The following is a 27,497-nucleotide window of genomic DNA, read 5'->3' as shown; positions in this document are numbered from 1 at the left end:
TTCAATTTAGTTTGATGGATTAATTATTTATTATTTATTATTTGCTGTTGTGTGTCAGTATGTGGCTCTTCCTAACGTGATGATGTATGAGAGCAGCCCATGCCTGAGCTCCTCTATTTAAAGGTCATCGTTTCTGTAATTAACCCCATTTTTCATGGACTTTTAATGCCAATACATTAATTTGTGCTGGTCTGGAATGTGACAAAGAAATGCCATTCTTTAAGTAAGGTTTTCTTCAGCCAGAGAGCTCCAAACCATAGGACTATGAGTAGAGTCTTTTGGGGTACGAGCACACCCCTTCTTCAGCAGGTTGCCTGTAGCTGAATTTCTCTGACCCAGCAACATTTTCAGGGAGACAGAGAGGACTTAGGTGCCTACAATGCCAGTTTTAAAAAGGGATGTGAAGCAGGGTGATAGAACAGCATAAACCTGGCAGTGCAAGGTGGGATTGGGACCAGAGCACTCTTGAACTTCTCCAAGGCCTCACACGAACCATTGCAAACAGATCTTTGCAGCAGAGCAACATCCAGGTCTTACAGGCTGCAGCACAGCATAGGGCTGTGCTATTTCCCAGTGGCTTTTTAAAGGTGTGATTGCATTTCCCACCCTCTGAGCTACCAGACTCCTCTTCTGCAGCCTGTTCATTCCTGCTGAGCTGGGTTTTCAGGATGTACTTGGGGACAGTGGTTTCTCTGCAGGGACATCTCCTTGGATTGTGCCCAAGGCTTTGGAAACTGCTACTCCCATCTCACAGCCAGCCTCAAAGGCAGAGTGGAATCTTGGAGGTGAGGTCACTGGGCTGCTCCAGGTGGGAAATATGTCCTTGCCTGGGTATCAATGTCCATGTTCCCAAACAGCACCACAAAGCAGGAAAATGTTCTTTTTTCCTAGTGCAGGAACTGGGCCCAGCCTCTGCTGTAGGGCTGAGGCTGCATGTGCAGCCCCATCTCCCCATCTGCCTGCAAGGGCAAGGCAATGGCAGCATCCTGCCTGCCTGGCTGCTCCACACAGGCAGCAGCAGGTTTCCCTCTGAATTTCCCTGTCTTTGTGGCTTAAATCAGAACCTTGGGGCTGGCAGAGCGCCTGCTTAGCGAAACCATGGGCTAATCATTTACAGCAGAATGCAAAGGCAAAGAAGTGTGTTTTTAATCTTTACAAATGTATCTAGATAAGCCAGGAGACAGACTTATCTTTTGTATTACAAGAATGAAGGGTAAAAAATCCACTCTGAGGAACGTTGCTGTAGCGTCCTTGGCCTTTTCTTCAGCCTTTGTCTTTTCCTCTGTATCTTGTGCTGTTGAATTAATGGGATATGAACTCTGAATACTTAAGTGATCTATTCATTTTAATTAGCTTCCTAATAGCTTCTGGACAGTGATGGAACATAACGTCGGGGACTGGGCTGTTTACCTCCCAAAGCTCAGGGCACTGCGAGTTGCCTGTGCACAGCTCCTGCCCTGCCTGAGCTGCCGAGCAGCCTCTGGGACCGGAGGAGTTTTGGGCAGGTTGCACGGACGGAGGGTGTGAATGTGAGGGGGTGGAGAAACACAACTGCGTGTGTTGGTGGCTGGGGGTGCCGCCTCCTCTTGGGAGGCTCCCTGTTCCCAGCGCTGAGCGCGGGTGGGATGGCTCGGCTGCCTGGGGCCGGGCAGCCCTGGAGCAGGCTGAGCTCTGCCCGGTGGGATGGGGATGGTCTGGATGCAGGAATCACGGGTGGGATGGCTCGGCTGCCTGGGGCCGGGCAGCTCTGGAGCAGGCTGAGCTCTGCCCGGTGGGATGGGGATGGTCTGGATGCAGCAATCACGGGTGGGATGCTCGGTGGGTGCGTGCAGAGGGCAGCGAGGGCTCCTCGCCTCCCGGACTCCTCCATCCGCAGGCTCCGGGGCGCCGGCCGGGGAAGCGCTCCCGGCAGATGGGCCTGTCTGGATTCTGACTGCATCCTCAGCAGGAAGCATACGGTGGGAGGCTGGGGACAGCGAGGTGAGGCAGCCAGCCGCGCTCCTCGCCTTCCGCTGTGCGCATGAAGCTGTGAATGGGAGGGAAGTCGGGAGCTCCGGAGCAGCCAAGACTGGGGGCAGAGAGATTCGCACCGTTCCAGTTTACCGAAGCTGTGAAGGATGTGATAGATGAATCACTTTTGCAGCAACCTTCTCTGCCTGAGATGTTAAGCTTCTCTATGTGCAGCGTGTACTTGAGGAAAAGATAGAAGGGATGTTCTCTGAATCAGGGGAGAGGCTGACGCACAGAGACATTTTCAGGGGAATAATTTACATATGCATTCCCTTTCTAAAAATATCAGTCACAGTATTGCCTCTATTTTTGCATGCAAGGCTCTCCAGGCTGGTAGATGGATAGAACTGGGAATCTGCACTTACATGGATCCAAATACCAAAGGGCCATTGGGATGGCAGCATGGGATGCTTTGTGCTTTGCTCAGGAGGCAGAGCCTGGAGCTGGCTAAGCTCCAGATGGGGGTGAAAATGGGCATGTTCAGGGTGATAATGCCCCAGATGTCACCCATGCATGGTCTCATGGGTGTGGCCTGATGGACAAGGGTGGAAGTCAGTATTGGCCTGTTCCCTTCAGCAGAAGGAAGCTGGCACGACCGAGCACAAGGCAATGACCCCTTTGGAAGTGGCAGAGAAAAATGTAGGAATGCTTCATTTCCTTGATCAATAGCTAAGAGAGATGGTGGTAAAAGTGTGTAGCACACCACAGTGATTGTCCTGGAGGCTGGTGGGTAGGCACGGAAGGGCCTTTCCCACCACAGCTGCTCATGTTGGAGCCCTGGGGCTGGAGCCCCGTGCTGAGGGACAGGAGCGATGTCAAGGTTTTGCTCTGGCCCTGCCTCCTGGCATAGAGAGAACTGAGTTTTCAGATACTTTTGATATTGTCCTGCTCAGCTCCAGCAGAGTCAAAGATGAATTTCTGACAGTTTCATTCAAAGATGAATTCCCCCTGACAGCCAGGACCACATCTGGGTCTGTACTGAGCTCAGCCCATAGTTTAGAACTGCTGGACTTTCATCCTGGTGGGGGAAGGTTGACATGGGGCCAAAGCACACCCTGCCATTTCTTCTTTTGAAGTGGTCCTTTCCTGTGTGCCTGGGGATCCCAACCAAAGAGTCCTGGAGTCTAAAGGGACAGGACTGTCCCTAATGTCCTTCCTGGGGACCAGGTGGGACTGCAGGATAGGAACGCCCACCTCCCGAGATGCTTAAGGCAGAACCTGTGTCTTGGCTTCATAATAAATTAAGTAGCTCAATAGAAACACACATTTATCTTGAACTTCTATCATGTAACATCCTACAGAAACAAAGTGGAGGAGTGCTTTGATGTCACTCCAACAGCCTTCTCCATTCCTGGGTCTCCCATCTGGAATTTACCTTAACCTTTGCCTTGGGCCTGTTAGGGACTGGTGAGTAAAGACAGGAAGAGAAAAGGAGGAGGGGAAATAAAGGTACAAACTGGCCATTAATACATGTAAGCTGGAAAGAAAACAGGCATTGCTGCCACCAGAGGGTTGAGGTTATGAAACAGCTGTGCAGCAACGCTGTGTCCGAGTGGTTTTATGATGGAAGCTGATAAATTTATGGAGGGGATTATACAGTCCAGACTTTGTGTTAGCAGGGACCAGACTCTCCGAACAAACTTGAATTTTGTGAAGTCAGAGCTATGCTGATATAAAAACTGTCTTTGTAACCCTGAGCAAAACCCATCCTTGGCCACAGCTTCATTGCAATGACTGATCTGAACCAGGGGCTGATGCTCTCCAGCAGTCACAGCACCCTCCTCAAAGTGGCCACACAGGGCTCTGACTGATGGGGACAGGAGACAACATGCAAGGCCGCAGCTGAAACACCAGGGAAAATTTTCTTAAAGTGTTTTTTTTCTCTTTTTCTCTGTGGGTTTTGTTAGTACTCTCAGGAAGTCCCATTAACGCCCACTCACTCCAGTAAGACACATCATTTTGCACCTTATTGTGTCTTCTATGAAAAGCTGGTACTGAGGAAGCAGCCTTGTGCTTCTTTGAAATCGTCTGTCAGAAAAAACATCACCCGGAAAAAACAAACAAACAACCGCAGATCCCCGAGCACGCCGAGATTGATTTGTAGCACTTTTCTCCCCCACCTTCCCTGTGCAGAAATGTTTTGGCAAGCCGTGAAAAATCAGAACCCTTTGCTGTCAAATGCAATCTATTTGTGAGGGAGCTGCACTAAGGGCTCTGGGGGGGTATGAGGGCTCTGCCAAGGAGCTGAACAATTCCCATCGAAGGGATGCTTGTCCAGAAGAGCAAACGCAGCCGGGGAAGTGTTTTGCAGCCTGTGAACAAGGACAGGAGAGGAGTAAGGAGAGCTCACTGTGCAGGCTGCAGAGAGAGCTCTGGGAAAGAGATGCCACACCAAATGTAATACAAATGGGAGACAACCTGCCTACTCATTCATATCTAGTATTTTTCTAAGTGTTGCTGTTTTTCTGCATCCCGTTAAGCTTTTTGATTTGTTTCCATCTGTTCAGTATAGATCAGTTCTGCAGTTTACTTAAAACACAAATACCCTTTATGAATCTCTACAGATGGTTTTCAAAGACTTATAGAAAGACAAAGATAAGATCAAGAAAATCTTGAGTGTTTGCCTCAGGGGAAAAAAATGGGACAGTCGCTTTGCCTTGCAGCTGCAAGCCACGTCAAATCAGACACTTTGATATGTTTCATTTTCTGTCTGAAGTCTACATCTGAAAGGCAGCCTGGCTTATTTCAGTCAATGCGCAATTTTGGTTAGTCGGGGCTCTTTCTCAGCTTCTAAAAAAGATGCTCATTTGCATCCTCGAACAAAGACAGCACTTTCCCCCCCTACATTCAGTGTGTCTTCGCCAAAAACTAATCATGCTGCAAAGCGTGTGTGGGTGTGTGTTTTTTTGAGTGGTTCTCTCCGGCCTCGCTGCTCAAACTGCTGCAGGGTTGGGTGCTCATCCTCTCCCAGAGAGCCTCGTCCAGGTCTGTCGTGTTTGTCCTGGTTCGTGGCAGCTCAGGCAGGACCCCAGGTCAGAGCTGAGTTGTGCAGAGCCTGCTGGCAGGTGATGGTGCATCCCCCTGCATCCCCCTGCGGGATGCACAGGGGCCGTGCCAGTGCCCTGCAGTCCCAGCCTGCAGGATGGGATTGGAAACACTGGGAGCAGGGAGCAGTGGAAGGTGTAGAAGGAGGGAGAACACACTGCTGGAGGACCACGCTCTGCTCAGGCAGTTTCACCTGCTCTTTGCGTTAACTTCTCCTCAGGGCTGTAACTGCAGTAACTCTGCCGGCCTCGATGGAGATTCTAAAGCCAGTCTCTGGATAATGCACTGCTTATGTGTTTTTAAAAAAGCCCAGTCTTTTTCCAGAGAAACCCCCTGAAGTAGGGTAACTGATAAATTTCGGCTACTATGCCATTCTGCTTTAGACTCCTTGCTTGGGAGAGAGGGGACTCTCATTTCTTGTCTTTTCTTTTTTGCCCTGTTGGGTCCATCCCAAAGCCATTTGACATCAGAGGGACTCCCTCTCCAGGCTTCAGTAGACACTGATGTGGGCTCTCGAAGATCGGCCTCAGCCAGAATGAAAATCCTTGCAGAAATCTGAGTATTTGCATTGCAGACTGAGCCACCACAAAAGTAACGCTCCACCTTAAATGCTCAGCATTACTTAGAGCTGATTTAAAAAAGCCAAACCACCAGCTTGTAGGAGACATGCACGTTAGCACCGGACTTTATGCGCAGAGACAAGGTGTGTATTGTTTGCCCAATTAAAGAGATAAAACCTGTAGACCACAGTCAGCGAAATGAGCTGTGAAATGAGTGATGACTCGCTGAGCAGGCAGGTGCACGCACAAAGGCGTATGCAAACTGTTCTACTTATCTAAAGACAGTTTTATTGCCTGATCATCAATTTACACCCGGGTTGCTTCCGAACTACCTCGGTGCTGGGCTCTCAGATAAACAGGAGAAGGAGTAGCATCCCCTGTGCTTTTCTTGCCTTTTGGAGCAGGAACAGTCATCAAGAGAGGAAAGGAGGTAAGAGAAAAAATGGGAAGGCCAGGGTTGTGCTGGGGCACTGTGTGGGACCTGTGGCAGTGCCCAGCCTGTGGCTCATTCAGTGGTGTTTGTGCTGCTGAGCAAGTTCCTCCCTGAGCATGTCCTCCACAGGGAGAAATGCATCCAGCCCCTGAATGTGGGGATGTGAAAGGGATGCCTCCTGTGCCCCTCAGTCCCAGACACAAGGAACTAAATTAGGGAGGACAAATGAGCAGTTCCTCTGTTTTGCCTTGACCCCACAGAGAAATTTGAGAGCGAAGTGTGTAAAAATTACAATTCCTGTCAAAAAAATACAATTATGTGGATCCAGCCAGCTGTGTGTAAACGTGTGTGCTTGTAGCAAATATTACTGGAGAGAAGTTTGCAAACTTGGTGCTGAATGTGGATTTGGGGCAGCTTTGCCAGTATTTCTTTGTGGGAGCTGCTCATCCTGGAGTTTTTCATCTGGGGCTGGGAGCCCTCAGGAAAGGGACATCTCCCATGTGTGATATGTGAGCAAGAGGTGGCATGAACCAAAATGCTGAATTTAAACCTTGGTACAATAGAAATACCAGCAAGTTCTATATAAATGTGAGCACCAGGGAAGTCAGAAGACAAGAACGTTGCCCTCGATCTTGAAAGCTGAATTTGCAAATGAAGCAGCTTCCTCTTTCCAGCTTTCTTTGTAAGTCAAAGACTGTATGCTTCCTGCAAGAGTTTTACAACCATGTAAATCAAGCCTTTTCCAATGCACGTGTGCCTTAGGGATCTAGGATTTGCCTTAAATGGATAATTTTATCGTTTGCATCAGAAATGTGTTCTTCTAGAGATTAATAAGTCTCATAAGCTCGACTGTGAGACTCTAACAAAGGACAGGTTTGGGTTCATTACTGAACATTTACACCTGGAAATGATAACCGTATTAGAGTATTTTGCATCCAGGTAGTGAATCTGAGAACCAAATAATTGTTGGAAAGTTTCAAACTGCTTGAATGGAGCATGTATTCCACGATGAATAACCTCATCTGATGAAACTTTTCAATAAACAACTTTGCCTTGATTGTCAGCTGCTGGATTCACCACTCCTGATCTCGAGGAATAGAGACAGATGCTTTTTAACCAAGAGGTCAGGAAATCCAAAGTTCATAAAGCCAACACATCTGGTGTCTGTGCTTGTGATGGATTTCACACTCCAGCCTGGCTTGCTGACATTTGTCTCCGAACACCATTCATTTCAAAAGCAAGGGTGAGAGCATGGCTGTGACAAATTGGTTATCAAATTAGACTGATTACAGATTTTTTCCTTTTTTAACACCCGTTCTGTGAAATTTCCTTTTCTCAGTCTTTAGAGAGACTCATACTAAAGCTTCAGATCTAAGCCCTGCCAAACCCCTAATTTTTTTCAGGTCTGCCCCCTCTCAATTTAAGGGAACTGCCGTTTCCTCCTAAAGAGACCCTCGCCTAAGGCAAGGCAGCAGAGCTGCTGGAAGCAACTGCACTTCTGAGACAGGGAGAAGAAAGAGGGATGATCAGCCAAGCTGAAATTCCAGGGGTTTTGTCCTTTGGCTTGCTGAACAAAGTTTTATTGTAGGGCAAAGAGAGAAAGGACTCCTGGCCACTGCCTGTGAGGTTTTTTAAACGGTGTGGATCAAGCAGCAGTTATTTTAGGTAGATGAGTGTGTGCAAGTGTGCCCATGTGCATTGTGCAGGGGAGGTCTCTAGAGACTGGTACCCTAGAAAAGAGGGGAAATACGAGATATTTATTGCCAAGTTAATACCAACCTTTAGTTGCTGTATGATGGAAAAGAGAAAGCATTGTCATTACCCTCTAAAGCGTCCTGTAACCTACCTGCCCCTCATGTGCTTATCCCTGTGAGTGGGGGAGCAGCCCCCCAAATCCCCTGGAATGTCCTTGCCTGGGCACATGGATGCAGGAGAACTCAGTGAGGCCTTAGTTAACTGAAATCTATGGAAATGTGTCACATGTTGTGCCAAGTCTGTAGGAGGTCTGCTGTGACGTCCTTACGTGTCACTCCAGACAGAGCAGTGATTTTATGAAGTTCACTTTGTAAAGGATTGACCTCATTATCCCAAGGTAACAGCTGCTGAAACACATGGACTGTCAGGACTCACTCCTGGTTTCCAACAAGTCTCTCATGCTGCATGTTGTTGTTTTCTGAGAGCAGAGGAAGGGATGGGGAAGAGGGAAGACAAGTGGGACTGAATGTAGATGGCCCTGTGGCAACATCACATCCTGGACCTGCTCAGTCTGGGAACTGTCACTGATGTAACACAGCCCATAGGTACATCCATAGCACTGACCTTGCACTTGCAGTGTTATTTGCTAATTTTTTTAAAAAATGTGTCCATATTCAAAAGAATCTCTGCTTCTGATATGTCAAAACTGCCACTAAAATTAAGAAAATCGAAGCCCCCAACTTTCCTCTTGACTTTGCATGTACTTGCCTGCTATCCACACCCTGTACAAGAGTCTTTGAGAAAGTGGCACACCGTTGCTATTGCTCATTCCTCACCACTGCAGGTTTTTGATGAAGCTGAGTTACGACCACAGCTGCAAAATACCGTATGGTGCTGATGATGTGGGGATGTGGTTCTCATAATGAATTCAATTAGGGCCTGTGTTAAAATGCAGGGAGTGCAGCACTGCATCCCCCACCAGTCTCAGCTGTGTGCTGCTGCCTCTGTGCCCTTCGCCTTGGAGGGTCCCCTCACCTTGTCTGTGCTTGTCTCCATCTGCTTCCCACTGCAGTGCAAGTGTTGTAGGCAAAGGATGCTGCCTGCTGCCAGTGCGGACCTAGGGGAGGGTGAGCAGAACGGGGCCTTGCTTGGAGGATGGAGATGACCTTGTGTGATGGAGAGGATGTTTGTGTTCTCAGCAGTGACAGATGAAGGGAGGGACAGGAAGGATTTGGGGACAGGCAGCAGTAAGTGTTAACTGGTGGCAAAATATTCACGTAGGAAGACAATTTGTGAGCTGAGATTTTAATTTTTGCCTTTCTATTCTTGACCTTTGCTATAGGGAATTGAGCAGAGCAGTCATCAGTTCCTTCCTCCACATGCAAGAACACAGTTTTTGAAATCTATGCTCAGCTTTTGGGACCACTGGGAAGTCCTCACAGCAGCGTTTGAAACAAGTCCCTCATGCATAAAGTAATCAGGTTTTTCCAGTCCCCTTTTAGAAACCCCCTCTTGGTTCCCCACTGCATTGGGATGCTCTGCTGAGGGGCTGTGCCCCAGGAGGGAGAGCACAATAACACAGCTATTCTGTGATCACCCCCTCCTCCTTTATCACTTGTTCACCTGGTATAGGGGGACTACCTGGCTTCAGGGAGAAAAAAAGAATTAAAATTGAGTCCCACCACAGCAGCACAGGGATTTTGTAGCACAGCTAATAGATGGAGCTTGGGATAGATGTTCACTGTATCTGCAGAATGGGGAATGTGTGGCATGTGTATTTATTTTTTAAGGAGGCAATAACATACCTTGAAAGAAATGTTTTAAAATGTTCCAAAAATCTACCAGCTCTTTGCAATTTTGCTCAACTGCTAGAAATAAAATGCCACTTGCATGGCACACTGCTGTAAGTGTGTAAGCTCCTTCAAATGTCCTTCTGAGCCTTGGTGTCAGCTTATTCAACAGCCACCCTCAGCTGAGAAATCTCTAACTTGAAAGATCATTTCCCCTCCTGTTACTGAACACCAGAATAACCTTTCATAGCATAAGTCTACTCTCCCACGTATGAGCTCAGCCATTATTCCCTGTGCTCAGATTTTCTTGGAATTTCAGCTCTAACCTAAGTTCCTGGGTGATTTGTTGCAGGTCGCTTGATATCTGTCTTGGAAATGTTTTGGTGAGATGCAGTTGGATGAAAGATTTCTATTTTCAAAGCATTAGCTTCAGCTGACCCACTGGAAGAGCTCATACTCCCAGTTTTGTTATTTTGCCTGCAGCAGTTTGCTTTATTGCAAGCTCTCAGAAAAATTCTCATCCCTTGGAAACATCTCCATTGGGCCAGACAGCAACTGAGCCTCATCCCAGCCAGACAGAGCAAGGCAGGGATTGCTCTCACAGGAGGAGTGTGGCTGGCCTGGCCCTGGGAGCCCCCTGCCCCCCTGCCACCAGTGCCCATCCGATGTGGGGAGCCTGGCCCTGTGCCCAGCATGGAAGCAGCAGGGTTTACCTTGGAGTGAGCTCTCCCCTGCACTCCCAGGAGCTGGGCAGGACTTTGGGCTGGGCCCTAGGACTGAGGTGCCCTGGCTCCAGCAGCCTGTCCAGTGGGTGATGTAATGAGGCCCCAGCTGTGCAAGAAGCAGTATTAGGAAAGCACGGTCTCCATCACTCTGCTGTGAAACAGGAACAGAGTTGGTTTTATTCAAAAGCTTTGAAGGTGACTGGACTTGCCAAAGTCCCTGGCTCACGTGCAAGTCCTCCTGCCAGCTCCAGGTGACCGTGGGCAAACTGATCTCGGTGTTAGACATGTCATGTCTCTGCCACAACCCTGGCTCCGCATGCACACTACAGGGATTCTATCCTAAATCTTCTCATGTGAATAAGCAAGGTTAAAGTGGTTTAATGTGAGAATTTCTCACTTCAACAAAAGCATTTCTTTCCCCTAGTCTGAATCATAGAGGAAAAAAAATTGTCAGCGTTTCAGCTACAAAGGATATAAAGCTGGTATTATACCTCGTAAAACAAGTGGTGCAAACCAGAGCTGTGTATAATGCTGAGTGGGCAACTCTGCAGCTAAAGTGCAATAGATTATCTCAAGCTCGAGCAGTCAGGACCATCAGTCATGTGGTTTCCAAGAAACTGAAGATTTAGACAGAGAAATGACTTGCAGGGAAAAACTCTGTGATTACGTCAGGAAAAAAAAAGCACATTTAGTCAGATCTGCTATCTAATAGGGCCTAGGCACCACATTTCTAAAATAAAGGGGTTTTTCGTTATCTTAAGGAACTAGATCTGTGTGGTTTATCTAAATTCCTGTCTTGCCTCCAAAGATTCTGTGAAGAATAATGAATGAAAAGCAAGCTGAACCTGGGTTGTAAGTGGCTGCCTTACAGGATTCCCAGGGCTCTGGGGCCCTTGGCTGGTCACCGTGTCTCCTTTCCCCTTGCAGAGGCAGGCTGCTCGGCACAGCAGAGCAGAAGAAAGGCTTTTCCCTAACAACTCATTTGTGTGACAAGATGTGCTGGAAGGAAGAAAGCAGCAGAAGAAAGGAGTTTTCCTTTGTTGCTTGTTTATTCTTGAAACACGCTCTGTGCACCTGACACGTTTGCTGGCTTCGTTCTGGATCTAATGCAAGAAATTGGCACAGTCTCACTGCTGTGGTTAATTTTAAATGCAACAAGATCACGCTACGGTACTTGACACATCTCTAAGAGCAACATCATGACACTGTTGACACTGAATGTTCGCTAATGGCATCCGCTGCCAAACTCCGATGTAAAATGAGTGGGATAACAACAGCAGCATTTAAAAAACTTCATTCAAGGGAGCATTTAAAATTTTATCAGGTCTAACTGGCATGGTACATTTGCAAATGTGGAGAATATCCAGTTTCCTTTGCTTACTCACAATCTTCCACGTGCAAGCCAAGTACAGCTCCATCCCCCAGGGCAGGGAAACCCAGAGGTGCAGCAGCCATCCAAACATCTGTCCTCGCAGCATGTGGTGTCTGGCTGGACTCATGCAAGCACCAAGCTCCTGGCATTTTCAGTTCTAAAGAAAAGCTTCATTATTGGGTTATTGATGGTCCTAAAACAGTTGCGTGGATAAGTCAGAATGTAGCCACTTCAGCTTTTCAGTCAATAAAATAAAATAAGATAAGATGAAAATCAAAGTTCTATAAATAAATGTGGCTGAGTTAATCATTAGCTAATGATCTGTTGGATGTAAGCAGAAAAGAATTACTGGTTTTCTGTGTGATTGCTGTGAACATTTCTGTGTGTGGATGCAGTTATATTGGCTTAAATTCTATGCAAATACAACTTCATTGTCACTTTTGCTAACACAAGCTACTTTCCAAAAAGTACTCTTATTTAAATATTTACACAAAAAATCAGTGGGTTTTAAAACACATCCTTAGTTTGGATGCTGTAAATCACTCATTTAGATTGCCAGGTCTGGGTATAAACAGGGCTCCTATTTTTGGAGATGGTGAGGAAAGAATTGTAGGGAAAATACTTTTTTGTACTGATGTTTCAAATGCTGCTCCCTCCCAGCAGAGAGCTGTGGTAGAACTAATCAAAATGTTTGAGTCCCACTGGGTTTCCAGTATCTGTATGTCAATGGCATTTGAAATTTAAACACTGTGAATGTTGAAATTTTTATTTGGGGGAAGGTTAGGGCTTTTAATCTTTTTGGAGTGGTTCTACTCCCAGAAATAGGGTTTGCAGGACTTGCAGTAGTCTGGGGCCAAAGCAGAAAGGAAACCTATTATTCTCTCTGTACAACCTGCAGTGGAAATCCTGAGCGGGGCTTTGCTGCACAACCTCAGTTCAGTGATGATGATAATAAGTTCCTCCAGTTGTTAAGTACGGCTAATAAAGTTGAAAAACACCTTTTGAAAAATGATTAGGTAGATAATAAAGTATGTCAACTTGAAAAAAGGCGTTCTTCATGTGATGACTGGAGATAGTTTATCACTTTATGAGTGACACATCCATTTATAAATATTTATTCTCTCCGGTGGTACTGATAAATCTTTTGAGCCTATAAGACCATTGATACATACACAGTAATATCATTTGTCTTTCCAATGCATTTTATTTATTATTGACTAATTGCCTGCCAGATTGTGAATATGATAGGGGTGGCATTGTGCTTTGATTAACTGTATGTTAAAGTACCCGGAGGAATTTAGATCTAGCTCTGAGCAAAGACATCCAAGGCAATAAATTGTATATTTTGAAATCAGCTATGCAGTATGGAGCTGCAGCACTAGTTAAACAAGCTGAGCAGAGGCATTTTCCAGAGCAGTTTATTTTGATTAATGGGTTCCCAAAAGCCTCTTGCTGCTGTTTACAATGGATTTGCTGTAATATTTACAATAAACTGGGGTAAGTCAAGAGAGTTTTAATGTACTTTGACAGGTTACTTGCGCTTCACAAACCCGGGATGAGGAGTGTGGTACAAAGTCAAACAGGTAAATGTTTCGTCCCTTCTCTTTTTGGCACATGTGGGGATTTTTTCTTGTTCCTCCTCCTTCAACTCCACTCTCATTTTCTTAGCCAAATGTTTAAATCTGGCTTAACACATCTTGAACCATCTCTGTGATGACTGGAGATAATTTATCACATTAGAGCTGACACACCATTTATAAATATTTATTCTCTGTGGTGGCACTGATAAATGGGCTGAGCAGCGGGGCCGTCGGCAGAGGCTCGCGGAGCCGCTTCCCTCTGCCTGCTCCTCCCGGAGCAAAGGGCTCTGGCACCAGCACCTTCCTGGGCTGGCAGGGAGCACAGCGAGGGCAGTGGTACCTCCTGATTAACTCCATCAGAACACCTCGAATTAGGACACACAAGACCTTGTTAACCAGCGGCTCTCATCATGAAATTCAAGGTTTCCAATGGCACAAAAGCTGTCACAGCAGGAGTTCTGTGCTCTGGGTGGCTCTTGATGCCCACCACAAACACACACGTTTGCTCACCTCTTGGTTTTCCTCTCTTGAAGCCGTAAGGGACAAATGTCATTGTCTTGCCCAAATAAAAATCGCTCTGTGGAAGCTGGCTGCCTGAAACATGGCACAAGATGGGGGATGTGTTAATGTTGGAGACGCCTGCCGACACTGCCAGCCCCTCCACTCACCCCCTCTTCCCTAAAAATTGAACTACTTTGTCAGGCTGCACTTAGGCACCGTGTAATTTGACAGGAATTCTATTGTAATTAGCACCCGCTAATCACTGCCAGCAATGTTAGTTAGCTAATTGTACCTTGGGCATTCAAAACCCAAGCAAACCCAAACCTCGTAGGTAATTTTGTTGAAATAGATGAAATAGCCAAACGTGTGTGTTCTTGTGAGGGATGTGGCCGGGGAGAAGGCGACACGTGCTGGTGGCTCCTTCTGAGTCCTGCAGAAACATCTCCCTTGGGGACCTTCTGGACCTTCTCCACAGGTCCCATAACCCGAGCCCATGGGCAGGGTGTGGACGGTGCTCTGTAAGCGGGCAGGGGGAGGGTGAGCTTTGCAGGACTGGTGCAAGAAATCCCCAGGATTAGAGAGCTCCAGAGGCAAAACTGAAAGCAGGAGCCGGGGGTACACACCCTGCTGTCAGATAGGCCAAGTCAAGGAAGAGTTTGGCGTTTCCAGCTAGGGAAGATGATCTTGCTCAGATTTTTTTTTTTTATTCTGTTTTTAACACTTATTTCTTTACAGTTAAAGAAACAGGGAGTGCCATCACCCAGGGCTGTGCAGCAGCCTTTCTACCTAGCTCTCTTTGATTTCCATTATGCTTTCCAGTGGATCTGAGGTGTAATTAATTAATTGATTTTTGCTGCCAGTCCCCTAATTAACACTAAATAAAAATTCATGCCAGGGTTAATAGCTTTAAAAGTTGGAGGCAGGAGCTTCTGGTGCTCAGGTCTGCTGCCCAGTGAGCAGTGCATTTGGGTTATATTCCCTGCGATGCTTTTAATTCCTAATCAATTGAAAGTTAATTTTGTTCTTAACTGAGAGGGAGCCAGAAATGGGTTACTGTTACACAACTGGTTTTGTTTTATGGCCTTACAGGGCAATGTTCACAACAGTTATAGCACCACTGGGCAAACTGGGATAGATGGCAAGGACACGATCCTGGTGTAATATGGTCCCCAAACCAGTGAGGTTTATCCCTTTTGCTCCCAATGCTTCCCATAAATGCTGCACTCTTTGCTCTTCAGTGTACAGGAAAATTACCAATACTTAGTATTTGCATGATGCTTCAAGGCTCTGAAGTGCTGGTTAATTTTATGTGTGACCAGTGGAATTTTACTTACAAAAAGGTTAGGTTGTTTTTATCCGTAATCTCTTACTAGACAATAAAATTGCAAACCAGACAGAATTATCGAAAATATTGTTTTATGTGTTCATAAAATGAATTATCTGAACCATCTCATTTTGTCTCTGGAGCAGGAATGCTAAAATGCCTCAAAGACCTCGACTGAACCTGGGAAAGGTAGACTCCTGGATTCTGGTGGTCCATTAAACCTTTATAAACATCCCCGTGTAAATGATGAGAAAAATTACAAACATTCTCTAGTTGTCTTAAAAAATGAAAGAGAAATAAGAACAAGATTTTCTATCTGACTGCTGCTTTTACTTTTATGCCCCTGTGGCTATTTGGCTCAACATCTTCCCTTTCCTGGACATATGTGGTGCAATCCTGAAGTATATCAGGGAAATACGCAGAGCCAACATCATGAGCAGTGAAACATGGCCCTGTTTGACAAAAATGAGGTTTGATAAAGACCTCTGCAGGGTGGTTATGAGATGGTGTATTTACATTCTTTTCAGTCAATGAAGAACTTAGTTTATGAAGTGGGATTGAAGCAGTTCAGGTAGGCATGTGTATGTCCAAGGCAAACATCCTGTAATTCCAATTGTTGTTCGTTGTGTTTGGGCAAATCCCTGAGAACATCCATGTTCAATGGGGCTTTTCCTTCTCCTGGTTGTCGTTAGCAGTACTGTCCTCCTGAAATATGGAAATGTTCATCTTTGTGATTTCTCTCCCATTTTCCACTGCCTTCTGTACTCACTTGCCCTCATGCAACCACAGTGTGAGCAGCTGTGCAGCTGCTGCGCTACACCCCAGTGTCCTCAAGGTGCCTGGGCTCAAACATGGTGCCAAGCAATGGGGAAATAGAGCTAAAATCCCTGCTTCTGTCTCTTCTTTTTGTCTGTGTTTGGGCATTTGCAGCACTGAGCAGTCTGGAAAGAGAAAGGAGCAAAAAAAGGCAGTTTCAAATAAGTGCTTAAAATACATTTTTTTTCCAGTCCATTCCTCCTAGGCTTTAAAATGTTATGGGTAATTTTTAAGCTACAAGGTGGTGCAAGTTGCAAGGTGTTTGCCAGAGCGTAGCATGCTCTGTCTCAGTTGGGATCACTATAGCTAATCCCCAAGCATTCAACTCTGATTTTATCTTTTTGTTATCAACTTTGTTCTTTGATCCAACTGGAGTATCAGTTCCATTCTCTTCCTTTAATGATCTGCTGCTCATTTGCTTCTCTGGTCAAATCCTGTGCTCTGGATACTGCCAGCCTTTAGCCCTGGCCACACTAATACATAATGCAGATGATAAAAGCCAGTGTAACAGAAAAGAGGTCCCAGGGAGAATACAAACCATGACAAAATAAGAAGGAAGCAGATGGTTAGGTATTAAACTGCAGTAATAAAATAACATCTGGCAGAATATCACACACACGCACTGATGCCCATCTGAGGAGTGCACTGATTTAAGTAATATGTTTCTCATTTTGGTGCAATTAACACCAAAATTTGCATAGAGAACAGTGGCAGAGCACACAGAAGCTTCTTTTGAAAAATGAAGTCCAAATATGTCTTTCCTGCAAGGAGATTGGGCATAGCAGATGCTGATGGATTTCTATACTGTGGTGTAAAGCAATTAATGAGTCATACCTTCCTGCTGGCCAGAGAACCCATTACTCTGTTTACATGCAGCCTGGCAGATGTACTTGTTTGCAGGGCTGGAAATTAAAAGATAAAGGGGGAATAGGACTTGACCACGTGGAACATCACTCCTCCCCGTGCTGTAGAGAGAAGGATGCTGTACAGACTAGGCAGATCCTTAAAACCCTGCGGAGGTAAATCTGACTGGCTCAGTTCCTCTCCCAAATTTCCCTTTATGAGAGCTAGGGAAAGAGAAACCTTGGGGGTGAGTTTCTCAAAGGAAGTTGGAGGGAAGATGAAATCCCTGCGTGGTTTAACAAGCCACAGGCAGCTCCAGGTACCCTGCAGGCAGGGAGGTGCTGCCTTCACAAGCCCTGGCCTGCCCACAAACGGAGCCCAGGGCCAGCCCAGCCTGATGAGAAAAGTTTAATTTGTGTTGCTGAGCACACTGAGATGCTGAGGAGGGGGTGTGCTGGGAAAGCTGCTGGTGGAGGCACTGGGGAGCTGCAGGGTGGTTGAGATGGGGCTGACATCGGTGCAGGGCTGGTTTGAGCTGTGCTCTGCTTGGCCATTAGCACAGAATGGAGCTGTTCCATGGAGAAACCCTTCACCAGCAGCTTCCATAACACCTCAGTGACCAAATGCACATGGAGGGGAGGGGTGGAGGGAGCAGTGTGAGGGCTCCCAGTGGGACCCTCTGGGTGTAGACACCACCCCAGCCTTGGGGGACAGCCTCAGCACCTGCTCACCCCACACTCCACGGGACAGGAGCATTTGCAGATCAGAGATGGAGAGCTGCTGCATCTCCTGCTTGCTGGGAGCTGTGTCTGGAGCACTTTGGGATTTTGCCTTTCTCCGCAGCAGGATGTGGAGTGTGAACCTCCCTGAGGGGCTCCAGCAGAAGCACACAGAGCCGTCCTGTGGAAGCACCTGCTAAAGTCAGTGGTTCATTCATCAAAAGCCCGTGCAATTAACAGCAGGTTGTGATAGAGGATTGCCAGTGTGTGACAGAACAGACGACCTGTGCTCTGCTCCAGCCAGGGAAGCACTGGGTCACCACTGCCGAGGGCTGGGTCACACTGCATCCTGGCATGCATTTCAGCATAAATGACATTTCCTCTGGGAAATTTGCAGTCTATCTTGGAATAAAAGCAGCTTTGCTTTGGAATTCCCTAGGTAGTAGAGTTCTGAAAGAGAAAAGCATGGGAAGAGCTTAGCCTCCATCTACCTGCTTGTCCCTAGCAGGAGGGAGGTGGGTGGCAGCTCCTCAGCTCTGCCATGCAGACAGGTTTGACTATCCGAGCTGGGCCTGGCTGCTGGAAAACCCCATACACTGAATTTTCTCAGTGTAATTGCCTTTTGTGATGTCCCAGCTGGCCCAGCATTACCTGTCTTTGCAGGGCAGCCAGGCTGGCCAAACAGCAGCAGTATTCCAGGGAAGGGAAAGTGTATTCCTTTCTGTTTTGGTGTGTTCAGTGAAAGGCCTGATCTTGCTTCTTTTGAAAATGGTGACAATAGTCCCATTGATTTCCTTAGAAGAAAGGAGTGGGAACATGTCTAAAGTTCTTCTTCTTTCAACAAAATGGAATAAAAGGGGCGCTTTCAACACACCTTTATTCCAATTCCTTCTGCCTTTTGTATAGGGGTTATCTGCTGGAAGTCTGCATCGCCCCATGCACAGAGAGATCCAGATTTTGACATGAGCCCTGAATGCCATCACATTTTAAGTGAGAATGTAGTGATTTACTTCCATCAGCACAGCATTTAGATCATGCAGTATCTACTTTCCTGTGACAATCTTTACAAGCAGGAATAGTAAGGATGCTTTCCTGGTAGCAGATCTAGGACACCGACAGAAAAAGCTGTGGGGTGAAAGCTAGAGGGGTATTTAGGGGTGGAAAGAGTTATTTGTATTAACAGAAATATGCACTACTGCAGCATCTCTGAGGAATAAAAGGCAGAATTTTGCCATTTTAGGGACTGTGATGTGAACAACAAGCTTTTGCAGCAGTTACTTTTCTTGAAATCTGATTTCCAAAGGCAGCAGCCTTAATTTCATTTGTTCTTTGTTGGGGATCCCATGGGAGTGTGAGCTTCAGTCTCCAATAAATCAGGAGAGCAACATGCGCTGTGGGCTGACTCTCAGGCTCACTGGGGATCTCTCTTTCCTTCTCATTGGGCTTTGGGTGCAGTCTTTCATTCTAAAATGGTTAGAATAACCTTAATTCTTATTTCTAAAGAAGTATTGCTGCCAAAACCAGGAAACGAATGAGAGCTCTGCACTTTGCCTGCTCCTGCCCCCAGAGCACCTCCTCCCTCCTCCAAACTGCAGAGTCCTGGGGGACATGGCAACTCTGACCTCTGAGAACCAGTGTTCACAGGGTATCGTGGTCCCAGGTATTCCCAAAACACCGAGAACAAGCCAACATCCCTCCCAGAATAGCTCCAACCAAATCTGTACAAGCGAATCCCTGACCCAGGCACCCCTGCAGTCAATGAGCTCTTTCGGCTGTGGAATCTCACACTGAGCACATAACCTTTACTTTTGCTGCCTTTCTGCTGGGTTTAACCATTCCACTGTAGTGCAAAATGGGGCTCTGATGGTGCCTGAGGAGCAGGTGGAGGGGTCAATGTGGAAACATTTGCAGAAAAACTGCCTGTGCCAGCTAGTTTTACCAGCATTTTGCATTTCCCTGAGTTACTTTCTGAAGACGGTTTCATTTCCTATGTGATGCCTGTACTTTGCTTGCATTTCTTCTCTTCAGCCCCCCTCGATGATATTCTGGTGCCTGCCTTCTCAACAGTAATAATAGCTGCAATATATTTAATAGCTACCCACTGCCAGCCTCTCTCAGCCTCCTCCATGGATTCCCCAAGGTACCAGATGCATAATGCATTTTCCAGCTAGAAATCAGACCTCGCCAGGATCTGCCCTCTTGAAAAAAACTCCTTCCTGGCAGGTTCCCCAGCTCTGTGGGAATTAGCAGTGTGTGCAGAGGCACAGAGGTGGTTTCCTTTCTCTGTTTGGGTGTGAAGTACAAGGCTTGGAGCCACATCAGCTGCTGCAGACGAACAAGGCTGCCCCAAAGCAGTGCCAAAGCTGCGTGTCCTCCCTGCAGAGTCCCTGATGGGACACGTCATCCTGTCCCCAGCCACCCCAGCCACCGAGGAGCGGAGCTGCAGGGATGGAGCTGGGTGATGGGAGGGAGATTTTGGAATGAGAAACAGGAAAATGCAGAAAACAGTGTTACAAGGGCCTAACTGCAGAAAATCTGTGAACTATTCCCAGAACTAACCCAACTAACCCAGGCTCACCTGCCAAAGGCCCTGGTGTGACCAGCATAGCACTCTATCCTACAAAAATTGCTGGATGGGACGGCCATGGGGGGGTTACATTTACCTTAAACTTTAGTTTCTTCAGGAAGAAGCAACTAATTTCATTGTTTATTTGGCTTTCTATACAAGCAAAGAATGATTTAAAGTAATTTGCTTGTGCAAATTTCTGCACCTCCTGGTGTCCCTCAGGACGGGCTTGTTTTCAGAGGAGAAACTCATCAAATGACTCAAGGAAGGTTTAATAAAAAAAAAAAAAGGAAAGGAAAAGGCTGTGGTAGAGCTGGGAAATGAACCCCAGGAATGTTGACTTTGAACTACATGAAACCAGTTGCACTACAGTAGCATACTTGGTAGTTTTGCTTGGTTTTCAGCCACAGCTTTAAAGTTTGGCCAACAAAGTTAAGAAGTCAGGAAGGGGGTAATTTTTATTCTTCAGATGAGAAGACCGAGAAATCTAAAAGCCTGGTGCTCACAATAACTTATTATTGCTCTTTATTTGATGGAGTGACTCATAGAGCACATAGCTTCAGGAGCAGGTTTGGGGAAAGCTATAGCTGAAAACACAGCCAGCTGTAAAAAGCTAGCCATTTCCTACACAGCATCCACTTCAAAAGAATAAAATAGATGTCTTCTCTTTTCTGTCCAAAAAGTCACTGCAGAAGCAGCTTTCTTTTGTTATCTCCCAATAAATGTGTCTCTGTAATAGTGGAATTTACTGCTGGGGGTGTGTGTTTCTCACCGCTGCTTCCCCTTACAAAGGAGCTAATCTATCTTGTGCTGGGAGAAGGCAAATGATGTCATGTTTCCTGTATTTCAGCCTACTTTCCAGCTGCTGCAGAAAGGCAGGGCTCTAGGTAAACATTTCACTCTGCAAGGGCAGAGCGGGAGCTGCTGCCTCTGGCTGGGCCGGGCAGGGCTGGCTTGGTGCTCCAGGGTGACAATCGTGGCATTGCTGGCACCTCCACGCCAGCCTGGCTTGGCTTTTCCCACTGCTTGCCCCCTCGATGAGCAGCCCAAGCCCACGGGATGAGCGGGAGGCAGCATTTCCATCCCCTGTGCCCCGCTCTGGTGGGGCTGGCAGCTCGGCAAGTCGGGGCACTCTGCCCTGGCACAGCCCCGTGCCCAAAGTTTGCAGAGCACCGCCTGAACCAGTTTTCCTTCCAGCAAGAGAGCCCTTGACATTCATTAAGGCTAAATTCACTCTCACATTTTAATCAATGAGATGGAAAAAACAACAAAACAGGAATGCATAAGCAAGTCTGACTTCTTTCCCCCCCCCTTTCTTTCCCTTTATATCAGCAGTCTAACAAGCCCAGGATAACACCCGCCTGCGTGCCGGATTCGCCCAGGCAACTACCACCGATGCAGATTGAATAATTATGCATGCAAAGGCCCGTCTGGTACCTGCCACGTGCAATGACTCAGTCCCTGTGCAGGTGCAGGTGCTGCCTCCTGCCTCGCCCGGGCCCCGGCTCTGCCCAGCGCATCCCCGCCCGTGGCCCCGCGGAGCGCGGATGCCCAGCTCGGGCACCGTGCCCCCAGCGAGGAGGCTCCTCGGCGTTCTGGGGCTCTCTGCTGGTGTGGGGCTGTGGGTGATGGCAGATTCGGCAGAGGCAGTGCTGGCAGGAGGGGTGCAATCCAAAGCCTGGCTTTTCCCCCACCACCAGCAGACCTTCCTGTGTGGATTTACCCCCACACTGTTGTCCCTTCCCCCGGGTTGCTGCCTGCAGCCCCGTGGCTCTGCTGCCTGCAGTTTTCCACTCTAATTCTGTCCTTTCCAGCAGAATATGACTTTCTTCATATATTATACCTTGAGTGCGATACAAGAAAATAAAAATGAGTAACAGCTTGTTTCCCAGTCCTGGATGGAGCAAAAATTTTGATGAATGGGCAGACTACTTGCATGAAAAAGAGCATGAATAATTTGTAATGAATAATATTCAAGTGTTACCTTTTTTTTCCACTCATAAATTGCTTGCAAATTTTTTCCCCCCCGAGCTGTTAGTCACCAGAGCAAATACAGAGCAGCTTGTTGGAAGCATTTGTTTTCTGCTGCTCTGAGCTGTGGTTAGACACGCTGGTCACTCTGATGGATGGGGAAACTCATCCTGGCATGTTTCTTCAGGTGACACTTTGTGATTCCCGGGGCTTTGCATATATTTTTTGTCACAAGCAATGGCAGATGCTGAAAAAGCTGTTTGTTTGCTACTGTTAGTAATTTATAAATTATTGCTTCCACAGGTTTCAACCAATATTGGAGCTTGACAGAGATGCAGGTTAAGAATGAATTATTTTATGAAAAATATGTGTAGATATTTTTTTCTGCTGGAGAGGCACAGTTCACCATTTCCCCCCATTTCTCTGGAGTTTTGCTGTTAAAAAATAACACTCTTATTAGAAATAACACTCTCCTTTGTGGAGAAGTTTTGTGGAGGTGGAGGGTGAGGAAGGGAGCGATGGGGCGTGGGTGAGGTATTCCCCACCTCTGGCACTATTTGTCCTGGTTTTATTAATACAGCAGGCTGCCTCTTCTGACCTGCTCCCACGTGGAATAGCTGGGAGTTTGATTCCATCCTTCCACCCTCCTGCCTGTCATCGGGAGGGACACATGATGTCCCCCAGCAGTAAACTCTGTCTCCCCCAATTTTCACCTTTCCTCCCACCAGGCCAGCGTGGGACAGGCTGTGGGGTGGGTCTGCAGTGGGGACAGGCTGTGGGGAGGTGGCAGAGGTGTCCCTGCTCTGTCCCCCTGGCCCTGTGCATCCCTGCCCTGTGCTGGCAGCCCAGGGGAAGGACAGACATCAGCCCCTGACTGGTGGATAGTGATTTGCACATGAGCTGCATCTCACCTGGCATTTTGCACTTTGAAATATGAATGGTTATGAAGAAAACCTGTGCACACCTGACTAACCCTGCCCTGCCCTGCTCTGGCTTCTCTGGGTAAGCTGAGGCCAGGAGAGGGTAAGAAATGTGCCAGGGGTGGCATTGTCCTGACAAAGCTGCCCTGATCTTTGTTCTGGGCATCATGTGGACACTGCAGTCTAAGTTATTTTGGGATCTCTCCCCCACCTCTCCCATTTTCTATTCCTTTTCCACTGACCTCTTCTAATCAGCTGAGATACTTTCCTGTTTTCTTTTTCCCTTGAACTCAAAGCAGTATGAAGGAATGACCTCTCTTCCATGCACATGATTGCATTTTAAACTTTAATAGCTTCCATACCCTCTTCTAGGAGTTGCTCTGCTCAGCTGAAGGTCTGTACATTGCATTCACATTCAGGGAGCAGCCAGAAGATGATGGCAAAGTACGGTCTCTACATCAGATCTCCTTCTGCATGATGGATGCTTCAAATTTAAGCTACACTTCTTTCTAAGCTGAACTTACGAGAGGTTGGGGTTCATCTGATAGAGTATTTATTGACATTATACAGCTGTAAAGAGATCTGGTTTGCCTATGAAAAAATTGCAGTGTGATGTAGTTAATGCTAATTAAGAGATATCTTAATAATGTGCAGTGATTTCTTAATAGATGCCAAGAGAATAGGCTTAACGGGAGATAGGGAAACACACACACAGACCTGCTTTTGCTCTGCCACAATCCCTCCTCCGAAGTGCAGAGGAATGTTTGATTTCTGGGTGTGTGTGTCTGGCAATGGAAACCAAAGCAGCCGAGATTACAACAGCTCTGCTTATCCTAAACTGGGTATGGGGTTCTTTGAATGACTGATTTCCTCTTAGCACCTCGTTACTGATCATGGTCTTTCTCAGAGTACAGGGAGATGGCTTGGATACACGAGGAATGACCTGGGAACAGTGATGTTAACAGGCATCCCAGAACGGAGAAGTTACAGCCTAAACTGCTTCCTGGTTGTGAAAAACGTGATTAGCTCCTGGGCGGATAGCTCTGTTATGAACTTTGATGTTATGAACTTTGATGTGACAGCAGCTCTTTCAAGGGGGGGAGGAGGGGAGGAAAGGATGTGTGAGAACTCTGCAAAAATCAGAATAAGGGCTTTTACTTTATAGGTGTTGTCTTTTTCTCTCTTGGTGGAATTGCCTCTTCTCAGAGGCAATTAGGTCAGGGATGAGCTGGAATCCAACTTGCAGTGGATAAAACACTGGAGAGGTGGGCTGGTCCCCACAAACCCCTCCAGACCACCTCTAAGGAGTAGCTGGCCTTGCTTCCAGCCCCAGCTGAGCTCAGGGACATCCCATCCCTCGCCGGCAGCCCACTGCTGCTTCTCCTTTTACAGCTGTTCCCTGATTGCATCAAGGTTCAGCCCCTTGCGTTTGCTTTTGATGTACATCCAGGCGGGAGGGTGTGTTGGGGAGGGAAGTGAGGACATGAGCTGGAACCCCACCTTCCAGTGTGAAAGCCTAGTGCAGGGTTAGCGGCAGCAAACGATTCTCTGTGACCTCTGCTTCCTCTGCCATGAGAGTTTGCATTGTGCAGCCATGAATGCATAATTCATTCCCCACCCAGCGGGGAAATGCCCCGCTAGCACGGCACAGACATCCTCAGCCCGGCGCTGCAGGAAGAAAGGAGGTGGCGAGACAAGATTTAATGATACACAGCCCTACAGGAGGGATGTGGGAGATGGATTCTGAGTGGGCATGGAGCAATATGCCTGTTTGGCTGGATTCTTTGCCACTTTTTTTTTTTTTTTTTTTTTTTTTTTTTTTTTTTTTTTTTTTTTTAATGCAAGCATTCAGTACTACCGATGGTTTTCCAGAATTTCGAAACACCTTTACTCTGGCTGTGAAAGCTCCAGTGGGGTTGCAGGGCTCAGCAGCTCTCTCTCCTCAGGGTTTGTCTGAGGGACGAGCCCTTCAGTGCCCCCAGACTGGGGCAGTCACTGCCAGCCCTGCAAATGGGGTAAGACAGAGTTTGGAGAAGTACTTTGCAAATCTTCTCCTTTGGGATGCTCATGTCTAGCCCAGCTATGACTTTTTTTAGATGAGAACAGACTTCAAGAAGAAAGCACCCATCCCAAATGAAGCACCATCAGGGCTCATTCCCAGCTCCCCATGGCAGTCTCTTGCCAGTCACTGTCTTCTCCCCCATGGTCTTTTGTAGTGGTTGGGATGGACTTGTTCTCCCATCTTTGTATAAAGTCCCTTTGTTGAGTGAGGTTAGAGGAAGCCTGGAGAGGTCCTTGGCCTGTCTCCCTCTACTGAAACAGGAGTAATTTTATACTCAGACCTTTCCTGATAGGCAGTTGTCCAACCCACACTGAGGGGCACCCAGAGAGGAGCATTCCCCTTACTTGCCCAGGACAGCACGTGACATGAAGCAGTCCCTGTTGTATCCATGGTTTCTCCACATATTAACCTTGAAAGGTGTCATCTGAAATGTCTTCTTTTTTTCCCTCTGCAAACTGGAAAGCAGAAGAACTGAGAGCCCCTCGAGAAGACATTTCCCACCCCAGATGTTCTGCCATGTGATCCTGGTGTCTCTCCTTGCTGGAGGAGCTCCTGTGTCGTTCCCAGGCCTGGGTGAGGATGACATACCTCCAGTGGCATTGCTACAGCGAAGCCAAACTCCCCACTCAGTGTTTGCTGCAGAACAAGTAAATCCTCTCTGGAAGCATCCCTGTCTGCACTGAGACCTTGCCTTTGAAAGGTGATCATGTGAAAAACATCCTGCTACATTTTGCAATGAAGATCTAATCTGCATTTTTTACCTGGGAGCCGTCCATCATTTCTAACACCGTGACTTCTGGGTGACTCTTCTGTGCTTCTCCCTGGCACTGAGTGCCAGCTTCGTGCCAATAATCTTGGATGACAGTTATGGAGGTCTAAATTCATCCCTCATTTCTGTTATATATTGCCTGTGATTTAAAGCCACTTAAATATATATTGCCTGTGATATAAAGTCACTTAATTGTCTTGTTCCTCATCTGTAATATAATACTGCATTTTTCCTCCCTGTCACCTGCCTGCTCTCTGTGGATGAGATGGTGGTCCAGGCAGGGCTCTCTTGGGTGCAGGTGTCTCAGCAGACTCTTTGGAACCAATAAAGTACTTTAGGTGATTAACTTCTGAATTTGGAACTAAAGATTTTTCAGTTTCCCCCAGTTTGCTGCTAACCAGACGGAGAGCTTTGTGAGATTTTCTGTAATATTTAAATCCCAGCTTCTTGACTTCACTGATTTTTTGAGAATCTTGGCTCCTGGGTTCTCTGGATTTTTTTTTGTCTTGTCTTTTAAAAGAATATCACTAGCACCAGTGCAAAAAAGATCCAGAGAAAGATGTGCCCAGATGGCTGGAATCTGCTATTTCTTCAAATACAAAGAAATTTGGGCTGATATCATAGCTTTCCCCAGGCTCAACTCATCAGTCTTGTGCATGGGGATGGACCTGTGCAGAAGCAGCATTGGAGCCAGGAGAAAAGCTGCTTTTTCTGTTCTGGCTTGGATCAGAGAGTCCCTTGGACCTGACACTGTCCATACAAAAACTGAGTCTCAGCAGCTTCCTTTGGACAGCCTGCTGCTGTAGAGTTTGTATCTTCATAAATATTTCTCTGTTATTACCTGCTGCCACAACGCACATAATAGGTATTAAGAAATTCCATCTGGGAAAAGAGATATATACATATTTAATGGAAGCATTTTAGAGCCCAGAGAAGTCAAACCTCTCTGTTCAGGCGTCCATCTGTGTGCTCCAGAACAGGCACAAGAGTTAAAGCAAGTTATGTATGAGTGATCTCCTATACTAAAGGAGCTACATTCATATCTTCCATTCTCAGCCTCCACCTCCTCCTATTCAATTTACAGTCTAAACTCTTTAAAAATGCCTTGTTACTGGTTGGCTTTTTTTTCCTGTGAGGAAAGGGCACTTGTGAGACAACGCTCTCAACTGGAGATTACACAGAGCTGGTGCATGTTGGTGCATGATAACAGGAGAGGTTCCAGCAAGCCCCAATATGTAATAAACTGCAAAGACATAAATTGCTTATGATGAAACCTTTGATGGTGGGCTGGTAGGAATTCCCAGTGCAGTGTGCCATGCTGCCTTTTACATCAGCCCTTACAAGAGCACTCCCAGACTCGTTGGCTCCAAGGGGTTAATTATACATTATGGATTAAAACAATGAAGGATGCTTGTTAATACTCAAATCATTGCAGGGTAACCCTGGGTGACTCCCTCACTGCTGCTGCCAATTTGCAACACTCACCTGGGGCAAGATAGGAAAAGCTTGTCATTTCTCACCCCTTCCACTCTCTTTCCCTCCTCCTTGCTGGTTTTTTTTCCTCATCTGCAACATCAATTTGCTTGTCAAGGTAGGTGACAGGTGAAAAGCCTACCTGATTATTGAAATTGTAAGGTCAAAAGCAATTAAATCCATCTGCCATGGATGGCAATTTACAGCCAATGCTGGCCCAGGCACGCACAGATGAGGGGCAGGTGAGGCAGGCAGGAGAGTCCTGATGGGAGTGATAAAGCAGAGGCTGATAAAGAGGGTCAGGGAGGAGGCTCTGGTTCTTT

The sequence above is a fragment of the Coloeus monedula genome (assembly GCF_965178545.1).
Source record: "Coloeus monedula genome assembly, chromosome: 18".
In the NCBI taxonomy this organism is placed as follows: Eukaryota; Metazoa; Chordata; class Aves; order Passeriformes; family Corvidae; genus Coloeus; species Coloeus monedula.
This window is presented reverse-complemented; position numbering follows the sequence as displayed.